The sequence below is a fragment of the Lepus europaeus genome, chromosome 8 (genome assembly GCF_033115175.1).
Source record: "Lepus europaeus isolate LE1 chromosome 8, mLepTim1.pri, whole genome shotgun sequence".
Classification (NCBI taxonomy): Eukaryota; Metazoa; Chordata; class Mammalia; order Lagomorpha; family Leporidae; genus Lepus; species Lepus europaeus.
Genome location: NC_084834.1, coordinates 16615878 through 16628584, shown reverse-complemented (window position 1 = coordinate 16628584; position 12707 = coordinate 16615878). Strand labels below are relative to the sequence as shown.

The window sequence follows — 12707 nt, the reverse complement described above, 5'->3', positions numbered from 1 at the left end:
ACTATGCTCCATACACACAATACACCCTACACAAACACTATACCCTACATCCACATACACACACTATATCTATACACACACTGTACACACACACACACACTGTACCCTATACACACATACTCCATATGCACACTAAAATCCATACACACACTACACCCTACACAGACACAAACACTACACCCTACATCCATACCCTATATCCAACATACACACACACAAGACCCTGCACATACTGTGCACACACTATACCCTATACACACACTGTATCCACATACATGCACACACAGTATACTCCATACACACACACACTATAATCCATACACACACTATGCCCTACACAGACACAAATACTACACCCTACATCCACGCACACCCCCTATACGCTACATACACACACAAGACCCTACACATACTGTACCCCCCCACTGTACCATACACACACACACTACACCCTATCATCACACACTGTACTCCATACACACACTATACCTCCATACACATACTATAACCCACACACACATACAATGCAGCCTAAACCCAGACACACACACGCTATACCCTCTACACACTACACCACACACACACACACACACCCCTGAGCGTCAGGCACCCACATCTAGCACACGGCTTCTGCTCAGTGTGGACCCCACCAGTGACCTGTGCCCAGCCCTGCCCCCTGTCCCCCCTTCCCTCGCCCTGCACCTCCACTTTGGGGTCAGCCCTGGGCCTCTGCCAGGCCTCCCCACATTCTGCTTCCTTGTGTGTCAATCGGAGATGACAGTGGTCAGCACCGGCCACAGGGCTCTGGCAGACATGGAGCAAACGTGCTCTGGAGAGGAACTGGACAGTGAGGCGCTCTCAGACGGCGGCATCCACCTTCAACACAAGGGACGGCTGGCTGCTGGGGACAAACTCCTGATTTTTCCCAAGCCCACAAGGCCCATAGATTAGAAGCTTCCTGAAGACAGGGCTGGGGGAAACCGGCGCACTGCAGGAAAGGAGCCAGAAACCAGGCCTGGGCTGGGGTGTGTGGGCTACAGCCGTCTCTTTGCCCTCTGCGGCTGCCCAGCCTGGGGTGCCAATGAGACTGGACCAGCCGTCTTTCCCCCACGGTCTTGCTGTGGGAGTCTCTGGCTCTCATGATCTTGGCCACAGCCTGGGATGGTGCTGGCCCCCACACTTCAATCCACCACCTGCCGCCTACTTGAGGGAAAGGAGCATAGGGTGGGGGTGGGGGTGGGGGTGGGGGAGGGGGAGGGGGAGATGTCTTTCCACCAGGGGTTCAGGGACCAGGGGATGGAGACAGAGGAGGCACCCAGGGACTCCCCTCACCTCCACTGGCAGTGGGAGTGACGAGAAAGGGCTCAGTGGCTGGCGTGCACCCAGTGAGGCTCGGTTCTGCACTGGGCTGGGTGCCCTGAGCCTCCAGTGTTTCTGGCCAGCGGTCACGGTCGCCACCCTGAGCAGCTGGACAGAGGTTCCCTGTGGCTCTCAGTGTGGGCCCAGCCTGGCCTGTAAGGGGCTGCCTTCCTGCAGGCCCCTCTATGCCTCAGGAGAAGAGACCAAGCAGACAGGTGGCTCCTGTCCCACCCCACCCCCCAAGCTGCTCAGAGGCACAGGGCCAGGCGCAGCTAGGGGCCCAGAGCAAACGCACAGCTGGCAGCTAGCTCCCTGTGGATCCGCACCCTCAGCGGCTTAGGAGCCAGGCAGGGGGGCCCACATCAGAGTCTCTGCAGGAAGGGGGCGGGGCAGAGAAGGGCTCTGGGGTTGTCATTTCCTTATGTTTTCCTGTGCCGGGATGCACCTGCCTCAGGCCCTTCTGGGTGAAGATATCTTCAGGAAGACCTTAAGGTGGTCCTACGATTTTAGACTCCTGGCCGGCAGTCCTGCCTGCGAGTGGGGTTTAATCCCAGGCCAGTGGGTGCTTCCTCCACAGCCTCACATGTGTCTCGTGCCTCCTGAAGCCCTGGTGGGGACTGTGGTCTCCCTGGGGACGGGGCCCGGGGCAGCCCTTTGAGTCGGCCCCATCCCACAGAGGCAAGCCTCCCACCTCTGCATAGCTCAGGAGGGCGTGGGGCTGAAACTGCGGGGGCAGGGGATGTCCTGAGGCCTCCTCTGCTGCCTCTGGCCAGGTCTGGGGGTCCCTGGGTGGCCCTACTGACCAGCTGGCACAGGGACACACACCTCCCTTCCCAGGCGTGCCTACAAGGCCCGAGAGAGCCCACTGGGTACACCTGGTCTTCTGCCGGGTAGCCAGGTGCACCTGGGGAAAGGCGTGCTTACTTGATGATGCTGGTTCCCAAAGCCAGATTGAACACTCAATAGCTGTGCGCCGACCCCCACCCCACCCCGGGCCAAGAAGTCATGTCTGGGCCACCCCATTCAAAAAATCACCCTGGACAAAGGAGAGAAGGACTGCGACTTTGAGCTCTCTGGGGAGGTGCCTCCCGCACAGTCGCGGGGGACCCCTACAGTAGCGGAATTCAAACGGCTGGTGGAACCATGGCATTTGAAGGCACACTCAGTGCCAACAATTCCTGCTCCCACGTGGCCCTGGCATGGAAGGTGCGTCCCAGACAGGAGCAGCTTCCCCCAGCCCCCCCCCCAGTGGGTGCCGCCATGCATTCTCCCCATTTTCCCAGCACAGAGTCAAACTCCACCACGCCCCCGCTCTCCTGGTGAGACTCAGCCAGCCCTGGGCCCCTTTCCCATCTGGGCAGCCGCCCTGCACTGCAGGGAGGGGAAGTCTCCTCCTCTCCTGGCTGTGCGTGCTACATAACCCAGAGAGTTACCCAGATGGGAAAATCATTGGCTTTAAAGCACCAGGGAGAAGAATAAGCCCCTCCATGCTGCCGTCCGCCCTGGGGAGGAACCTTCCCAGCCCTGAAAGTCCAGGCCACCCACCCGCTGCTGCGTATCATCATGGAAGCGGTGCACCTGCCCCTCTGCACACCCACCTGGCGAGAGCCACTCCAAGGAGGAGCGCCGAGGTGGGACCTGCAATGACGTCACCCGTGTCCGATGGTCACAGGCACAGGGGACGCTCTCCCAGGTGCTCGGTTACAACCTGAGCAGTTACCACTGCCACAGCCAGCAGAGCCTGGCCCCGGGAGGCCCCTGCCCTGGCTCCCAGCCCTCCTGACAGCTGCTACAGGCCTGCGTCTGTAGGCCCCTGCACCCATGAGGGAGACCTGGAGGAAGCTCCTGGCTCCTAGCTTCAGATCGGCCCAGTATGGGCCATTGCAGTCATTTGGTGAGTGAACCATTGGATAGAAGACCCCCCGCCCCGTAACTGTTTCAAATAAATAAATAATTTTAAAAAAAGAATAAGATCTAGATGTAAAGTTAAGATAGAAACGATAATTTCAAGCAGAGGGAATAATAGCCCCTAAGGAAAAAAAAAAAACAAAACAAAAACAAAAACAAAAAAACCAGGCTCTCCACTGTTCACTCCCAAACACGTGCACAGGGCGACTCATGTGAAGACCCCCATGGCTCGCTCTGCTCTTTGCTGTTTTGCTTTCACTCCACTTTGATGGCCCACAATGGCCCACAATGGCCAGGGCTGGGTCAGGCTAAAGCCAGGAGCCAGAATCTCCCCCCTGGTCTTCCATGTAAGTGACAGGAGCCCCAGCACTTCGGGCCGTCTTCCACTGCCTTCCTGGGTGCAGTAGCAGCTGGCTGGCGCAGGCACTGCAGGCAGCAGCTTAACCCACTGTGTCACAATGCCAGCCCTTGGGGACCTTGTGCATCCCCCTGGGGCAAAGCTGCGTCCCCCCCCCCCCCAAACCCCCTCCACGGCCTACATCCCAGCCCACGATCAGCTAGTGGTTGGAGGGAGAGAGCCCCGCCCTGCCACTGACCAAGTGTGGGACCCTCAGCGAGTCCCTTCCCCTCTCCCAGCCTTCATCTGTTAACAGAGAAAAGGGGTGGGGAGGAGGGGCAGGCATGCAGCCTAAGAGTTTAGATGCTCACATCTCTTTCCAAGTGCCTGGATCCGTGCCCCAGCCCCGGCTCCCAACTCTAGCTTCCCACCAATGCAGACCGGGTAGGCAGCAGTGATGGTCCAAGTAGTTCAGTCCCTGTCACTCACGTGGGGGAACCTGGATTGAGTTCCTAACTCCAGGCTTTGGCCTCTCCTGGCCACTGTCTCTCCAATCAGTATTTAGAAAATAAAAACAGAGAAAGAAGAAGAGGGGGAGGAAAAAAGGCCTCCCGTGATTTTTTTTTCAGGTCCAAAGCAGAGAGGAAATGTCCATGTTGTCCCCAAGCCCTGGCACTCGCACCTTGAACTTGACCATCTCAGGACCCAGAACATGAGCTACCAACCAGGAGATAAGGGATGGCGATAGAAAGGCATTCTCAAACAGACTGCTGCTCCCAGAGAGAAGTCTATGCACCCTCTGACCTCCCCTGCTCCACTGCCAGGCCACTTCCTGCAGCCCAGGGCTGCCATCCGCCACTCCTGGGCGTCTCACTTCAAAGGTTCCACGCACCAGCCCCCAACCCCGCCGTCCCCCGCCTGGACCACATTCAGGGCCTCTCTCAGCAGGCCTGGGTCTTGTTCATTTCCTCTGGAGGTCCCAAGACCTAGTGCATACGGAACTTAAGGCAAATCTAGCATTCCAGGGCTTTTGCGACGGAAATAGAAAGAGCTAGATTCCCAGGATCTGGGACGGGAGTTCTTGGGAAAAGACAGTAGGGGAAGCAATGGGGTGCAGAGAGGGCGGGGCAGGCAGACTGGCGTCCAAGGGTCTTTCCAGCCCTGACATGTTGCGATGGTACACAGAGCATCTGACACAGCTTCGAGGCCGACTCTTGAATTTCCTGATCAGTCCCTGGAAGGCTGGCCCCGTGGGGAGCTCTCCCTTACAAGGGATGCTCGCCTACCGTCAGCAGCTGGCGAAGTGGACAGATGTCAGAGGCCCTGCTAGGCACCCAGGGGAGCAGAAGGTCTGGTGCTCCCAGGTCTGGGGGCCTAGGACGAGGACCCCGACTGGGGAAAAGAATCCTGCCCAGCCCACACCTGCCCCCTCCCACCCCCGCCGGCTGGGCTGCAGAGCCTTTGAGCAGGGGAGCAGCGGGGCAGCTGCCGGGCTGACTGGTGAGGGGAGGGGCCCCAGGCAGCTGGGGACTCCTCGGGGCCTCCTTCAGTGGCAGGCTTGCATTACAGCAGGTGGAGGCAGGGGGCTCTGCCTGGCTTCCCCACTTCTCCCCACCTGCCTGTGTGCGGTTTGTCTGCTGGCGCCACGGAGGCGTTGGGGCTGGGGGAATTTGATCGGCAGGGAGGGGAGCTGCGAGTAAGGGCAGGGGGTGGGGGAGCAGGGGGCGGGTGGAGAAGGGAGGCTGTCTGGCGCTGCACTTGTCCGGCCATGACCCTGCTGCTCAGGGGTGGAGCCCAGCACAGGCCTCCCACAGACACCCGGGCACAGTGCTGTCCTTGCACCTGACCCTGGACAGTCTCGGCGAGCTCCCCAACTCCCTAGCTGCCTGCAGATTTCTGCACTCAGGGTTTTCCTGAGGGTACGAGGGAGAGAGCTTGGGCTGGGAGGTACAGAAAGTCACAAGCCAGCACGGGTTGGAACTGTGTCTTTCTTCTCCCTTTTTTTTTTTTTAAGATTTATTTTACTTATTTGAAAGGCAGAATTAGAGAGAGAGAGAGAGAGAGAGAGAGAGAGAGAGAGATCTTCTATCTGCTGGTTCACTCCTTAAATGGCTAACACAACCAGGGCTGGGTTGGGTTGAAGCCAGGAGCCAGAACTTGGATCTCTACCTCCTGCAAACCTCAGGGCAAGGTCAAGGCCTCCGATGGAGCCGTCTGCCCACTGCGCTCTGCTCACTCACTAAGCCCTGCAGGATCCCTTGTTTTTCTCTCTCCTCTTGCCCGCCTGCGTTCCCAAGGTCTGGAGTCCCTGGGCCACACCAGGGAGATCCGAAATGGCTGGGGTGGAGGGCGGGGACACCTCACCCTTCACCCCTCACCCCGGGGCCTTTCTACCATCCATCTCAGCCCATCCTGGAGAATTCAAGGAGCAGGAGTTCAGGAAGGGTGGGTCCTCTCCTCCCCATGAGCCAGGACCCATCCACCTGGCACAGCCCACCTTGCTGTGTCACTGGGATCCCCAGCGACCAGGCACTGGCTTTCTGTCCCCCCCCCTCCGCTCTCCTGCCTGTCTACACTCAATTCTCTCTCCTTGCAGCAGGAATATAATGTTCGGCTGCCTGACACCCACTCTCTGAACGCTGCCAGCGAATAATGACTAAGGAGGTGGGCGGAAGTGCAGCAAGTTGAGACCAATTTAGCAGTGCAGGGTGCCAGGAGCAAGGCGGGGGGAGCTAACAGCAAATGGCTTTGCATCAGCAGGGAGAGAGCATGCCCCCGACGCCAACAGGTGCCGGAGCCAAGTGCACAGCCCTGCACCGCGTGCCCCCGGCCATGGCCTCCTGGGAGTCTCCTGGGATGAGGTGAAAAGCACGCACGGACTTGCCCAGGTGGTGAGAGCAACGGCCGCCCCCGCCCCTCGTCCCTGCTCCACTTTGGACACCTGATGGGAGGCAGGGGTGGCACTCTTGCCCCTGCCAGCCCTCAGGCTGGCCCCTCCCCTTCTGGTGCAGTGCTGCTCAGCTTGAGAGAATCTGCAGGTCTGAAGTGCCCACTGGCTCCCAAAGACCACTCCGGGCATGGTGAGGGTCAAGAGCTGCCTGGGCACTCCCAGATCCGGCTGCACAGAGACCACCCCAGCCGGACAGCACAGCAAGTCCCCGCCCCCAGTGGCTCTGGGTGAGAGGGCATCACAGAAAAGCACAGGCCCATGGGAAGGAGGCAGAGGGGCTACAGAGATGCGTGTGTGCCTGTACACACGTGTACCTGCTCCGGCTGCCACCCTGGAGGCAGTGACCTTCTCCCACGGGGATAACCCGCCACGGACGCAAACCAGCGGGGGCTGGGCAGGACCCTGCTCTTTGCCACCTTTGTTCCAGGTGTGGGACACAACCCACGAGGCAGCTGTCCAGACACCAACGTGGCTTGTCACTTAGTAAGAGAATCAGCCCTGCCGGATCAATGCGCACTATTCACTCTTGCGGTTAGCTAGCAGGCACAGCCCCTCTAACTGTCCCCATCTCTTTCTCCCTGTGCTCCCTCCTGCCCCCCCCCACCCCTCTCCAGGCATGGGGGTGGCCTCCAGGTGCAAGGGCCCTTGACGTCTGCTTCCGTCACCAGCAAGGAGACCGCTACCCAGCGTTAGTGTAGAACTCATTCGCCTATGGACAACAGATGATGCGAGAGAGTTTGATGCTCCAAGGAAGCGTCGTTAATTCAGATTGCGTGGCAGCAAAACTTGCTCTGACTTCCGTGTGCCTGAACTTCAGGGACTGTCATGGCTACAAGGAAAGGACCGGCATCCATCCGACAAAATGTCACTCCTGAAACCAAGTCCCAGGTAGACAGCCCATTGTTCTAGATACTTCTGCCAAGGGCCGCTTGGATACGTGAGACATCATTCGCGGACCATCCGAAATCATCAGCTTAAAAAATGAGCCTGCTATGGATTTGTTGAATTTCGAGTGCCATCTGCGGTTACTTTAGAAGGGTGGACCCAACGACTCCACGGGCCTCGGAAGTTCCCTAGCTCTGGTCTGGTGAGCCTGGCATGCTGGAGGCAAGAGGCAGGGGGAGGGGGAGCTGGCACGGAAAGAGTGAAGCCCCCGTAATCCTGGAATTACAGTAATTACAGAAGCAAATGAGTGCTTGTGATTCGAAAAATATTGCAGTCGTCTGGCTATTAAACTCTCGGCTACCGAGCCCACATCTCGTTTAACTAGTGAGGTCTGATGGCTTCAGAGCGACAGCCCTGGGCTGGGAGTCAAGCCAGCCAGGCTGGAGTCTCCACCCTGCCCTTATAACCTGGGGTGGGCTCCTTCACCACGGACAGACTGCCTCAGTTTCCCCCATGTCCAGACTGGTACGAAGCGTTCGTCTCACCAAGTCACGTAGTTGTAGTAGCAGTAATAATAATAACAGTAATAATAAATCCCGCTCTGAAGAAGACAGCCTCTAACATCATTACTCACAGAACACGTGGGGATGGTGAAAACCCGAATGCGACCGACACCAAGATGGAAACCAGAGCAAGACTTCCTCAAAGACAGGGGAGTCCGCCTCGGCCGGGCCTGTGAGTCTGGCTACCAGACCTGCACCCCTTCTCAGTCCCAGCAGGAGGAGGTCCGCAGGTCACCCTGGCCCCGGCTGGAGGCAGTGGTGAGAGGGCAGTCGGCTCCCGCCGCACCTTTATTCACCAGCTCTGTCTGGGCTGGTGGGGCCGGTCCAACAGGCAGAGCTGGGCAAAAGGCTCCCAACCAGAGCTCCCGTTGGAAGAGAAAGTCCCACCTGCTCCGCTCTGGGCCTGCACCTGGAGCCGTGCCCTGGCTGCTGCTCTGTCCGCTCCCTTCGCACTCGGCTTGGGTCCAACCTCCAGGGTCAGTCCAGGATCACCTCCTCGCTGGTGTCTCCCAGCTCACCTCCCATGCTGGGCAGCGGCTGTATTCCAAGTTAGCACAACAATGTTCTACTTCCTTGTCATTAATTCAGTGTGCCAGTCTCTCTTCCCAAGTGTAGTCTCAAAGTATTAGTTAGCTTTAAAACAAACTCCCATCACTCTGGCCCCTTGCATAGATTAAGTCATTAACGAAAACTAAAATGCAGCTTTCCACACTTGAGTAATGATCTTTGAAAGAAAAATGAAAAGAGGCCAGCGCCAGGGTAAAGCCGCCACCTGCAACGCCGCCAGCATCCCATAGGGTGCCAGTTCGCATCCCGGCTGCTCTACTTCAATCTAGCCATCTGCTCAAAGGCTGGGAAAAGCAGCTGAAGATGGCCCAAGTGGGTCCCTGCCACCCACATGGGAGACCCAGAAGAAGTTCCTGGCCCAGCCTTGGCTGTTGTGGCCATCTGGGGAATAAGCCAGCATCCCATATCAGAGTAACAGTTTGAGTCTCGGCTGCTCCACTTCCAATCCAGCTCCCTGCTAATGCGCCTGGGAAAGTAGCAGAAGGTGGTCCAAGTGCTTGGGCCCCTGCACCCACACAGGAGACCCAGATGGAATTCTAGGATCCTGGCTTCGGCATGGCCCAGCATTAGCGTTAGCTGTTGTGGCCAATCAGGGAGTGAGCCGACAGCAGATGGAAGATCTTATCTCTTATCTCTCCCTTTCCTTTTCAAATAAATAAATCTTAAAAAAAAAAAAAAAGCAGCAAGGACCCCTGAGAACATATGTGGCCCCCCCGCAATGGGAAGAATAAGGGAGCGAGGCAAAGGGTGTGGGAAGACAGCCCGGGCACCCCACGCCCTTGGAGAAGCCCTGCCCAGGTCACCTCCTCTGACGGGGTGGCCAGTCATGTGACAGTGCCCATGAGGGGTTTCCAGCTGCAGCAACCTAAGCAGCAAACTGCAGAACTAAGATGTGCACGGCCCAATAAATCCCCCGGCAGAGAGATGCTTCTCGGAGAGATGCTTCTTCGTTGGCAAAGCCCCAGAAGTCCCTGAGCCCTGCCCCAGAACCATGGCCTCCCCCCACACACCCCGCCCCCGAGGTTCTGCAGGCACATCCTCCACCCGCCCCTCCCCCTGCATTCCCGCCCAGCACCTGCCCCTTCTGTAACTGTACTGGTGGGCGGGTGGATCAGGACAGGAGTGGGCAGGGGCCAGTTAGCTCCAGAACTGTTGGAGACAGGGCCTGGGGTGGAGCAGCCCCATCCCGGCAGGCACCTTGTGCAAGGGGCAGGAAAGCCAGAAGCCAGGCCCCTCAAGGGTGCCCATGCCGAAAATGGCCCCTCCCTCCACAGGGCGGGGGATGGAGGGGGTCATAGCCAAGGGCTACTGACTTCAGGAAACAGGCAATCATCATGGGACTTCTCAGAGTGGCCAAAGGCCCTGCTCTGAGCCGGGAACTCACAGCCCAGTCTCTGCCTCTAGGAGCTCTGGGGCTGCTTGGGAGCCCAGCTCAGGGTAAACGCCACAAGCATGGAATGAATGGAACCCCAGGGAAGGCACCCGACTGAAGCCGACCTAGAGAAAGGATCGGGGAAGCTTTCTCGCAGGTGCTGATCCCCCTGACCGATTAAAACCCAAAGTCCAAGTAGGAGCTAGGTGGGTAGACCCAGAGAGGGAAGAACTGGGTTTCTCTCCTCAAAGGTAGCAGGAGAGTGAGGACGGAGCCAGGTTCTGCCATCTGCCTGAGCTGAGTTCAAATCCCTACCCCTCCAGTCCCCAGCCTCGCTAAGTAATTGAGTCTGATTGCCTACCCGGCAGGGTGGCAGTGAGCATATAATGAAATAAGAAAAGAAAGGTACTGTACCGGGCACACAATGTACTCAGCACACGGCGTGCTCTGAAAGGCTGCTACAATATTATCCATTACACCGGGCTATAAGCTGCCGAACCATAGGTTTGTCACCATCAGCTCGCTACCTAGCCCCAGAGTCTGGCACGCTGCAGGCACCCAATGCGTATTTATTTTGTGCCAAAGCCCCGGGCTCCCTTCTTTTTCCATGGAATGTCTTTTCACCTGCAGCAGCTGAATGCCCCTTGCTCACCCATGAGACCTTTTGCAGAGAAAGACCGTTTCCCGGGACCACTCCCCCCAACTCCCACACCACCCGCATTTGGGAGCCAGCCTCCCTCTGGTGCCCTGGACTTTTCACTGGGGAGAGCAAGGGCCAACCGGTCTCATGCCAACCTGGTAGTTAGGCTGCGGGGATAATGGAGATTGCCAATGAGATAATGTCTGTGATGTGCAGAGAGCGCTCCAGAGGAAAGGCGCTGGCTAAATACCAGGTGCAGGGCCACGGCTGATTAGTGCGTGCTCTGCCCACCGACCCGGCTGCTCCTGTCCACCCCGCCTCCTGCTCTGTAATTGCTCTTAACACCCACATGCATGTGCCCTTCCAACACCTACAATCCCACTCCACCTCCAGGCTCCCTGCCGCCACCGGGCCGGGAGAACCTTGTTTTTGAACTCAGAGGAAGCTCAGGTTACAAACTAACTCTCTCTCTCTCAGCCCTAGCCACAGCCTCTTCTGCAGGCTCTTGGTGCAGGAGGAGGTAACTGGCAAACACAGGGCTGGATGTACAGTCCTGGGGGTGGGGGGAATCCGGTCTGCAGCAGCTCCCCTCCCCTCCCCCCAGCTAGCCACGTGCTGCGTGCGCGAACTCACAGCCTCTCAGAGACCCCAGCCTGCGCCAGGGCGCACAGCCGCACACGGCAGCAACAGGAGGCTGTGGACAGAGGGCAGAAGTCTGGGGCCAGAGACACTGGCGGCTCTGCGCTGGGAGCTGGAGAGAGCGGCGGCAGCTGGCCCTGGCCTCAGCGTGCCTGATGCGGCTGAGCTGAGCCGAGCGCTCCCTGCAGGCTGGCAGGGCCCACCGGCTTCTAGCCGGGAACCCAGGGGTGACAGGGTGGGCCAGAGAGGGAGACGGTGCCTGGCTGCCTGGGGTGCTCAGGGCGAGCGGTGAGGCAGTGGGTGACTCCTGTGAGTGTGTGCAAGCGCGTGCTTTGCCTCCATCCCCGCCGGCCACATCCACCGCTGAGCCCGGTGACCTGTCCCTTGGGTACCCGCTCCCTCCCCTTCCTCGGTGTCCACTTCAGTCCTGGCGCCCTGTTCTTTCAGAGGGAACACCGCACACCTCCAACGCCGCCGGCCGTTTCCCAAGTCCCAGGCGGAGAAGTTCAGCAGCTCGGCCCCAAGTGTCAGACCCCGACACGCGCGCCTCGCGGCCTCACCCCGCGTCCCCCAGCTCTCCGGTCCCGGCCGGGACCACTCCGGGGCTGGGAGCGGACACAGACACGGTCTGCAGGGGACAAAGACTGCAGGACACGGACGCACCGGGCCGGGCTGCCGGCAGGGACCCGAGCGACGGCACCCACCCTCCGCAGAGACACAGACTCTGACAGCTGCGCGCAGAGACAAAAGACCGCCCGGCCGGGCACGGGCGCCCCGCAGCCCCCCGCACCCTACCTGGGCACGGCGCCTCGCAGCCGACCTGGGACTTGACTTCCAGCGCGCGCCGCCAGCTCCCCGGCGGGCCCGGCGGCCGGCGCGGCTCCCGCACGCGAGCGAGCGCACAAACTTTCGGCCTCCCCGCGCGCCGCAGCCCGCCCGCCCGCGGGCCTGCCTGGGCGCGGGGTGCGGGAGCCGCGGGGCGGGGCGGCGCGGGGCGGGGCCGGCGCGGGCGCCGCTCATTGGCTGCGCCGCCGCCCGCAGCGCCCTCGCGGCCGCCCAGGCCGCCTTTGTCCCCGGCTGACAGCTGGGGCGGCTCCGCCTCGCCGGCTCCCGGGCGCCCCCGGCCCGCGCGGGCTCTGCGGGCTCTTCGCTCGGCTCACGCACCCGCCGGGGCGACGCTGTACGCCCAGCCGGCCTCTTTTTCTCGAGTTCCCCGGTTTACGAACCTCACGCACCCCAAGCTTTCTCCCCCTTCCGTGCAGTCCCCGATCCCGGCGAAGGGCCGAGCTGCTGTGCTCAAGGCCCCCAAGCAGCCAGGGCCCCCGCACAGGCTCCCCACTCCCCGAAGAACCCCGAAGTCAGTGTTTCCAGCTCCATCCCGGGGGGACAGCGGAGGCCGGCTGCAAGCGCCTAGCTGTTCATCCCACCTGGTTCTGCCTCTGTCATTTTCAATGCCACCCCCCTTGTAGCGTCCAGAAATCGGGCCA

At 59.8% G+C, this 12707-nt stretch overlaps 1 protein-coding gene across 1 annotated transcript in view; it reads right to left on the bottom strand.

Annotated features, from left to right (window-relative positions):
• Positions 1-12061, bottom strand: part of LZTS1 (leucine zipper tumor suppressor 1) — a 41624-nt gene extending 29563 nt beyond the window's left edge. The window contains exon 1 of the mRNA XM_062199421.1: positions 12016-12061. The gene's annotated coding sequence lies outside the window, so the exon portion shown is untranslated. The remainder of the gene's footprint in view (positions 1-12015) is intronic.
• Positions 12062-12707: the final 646 nt, after the last annotated feature.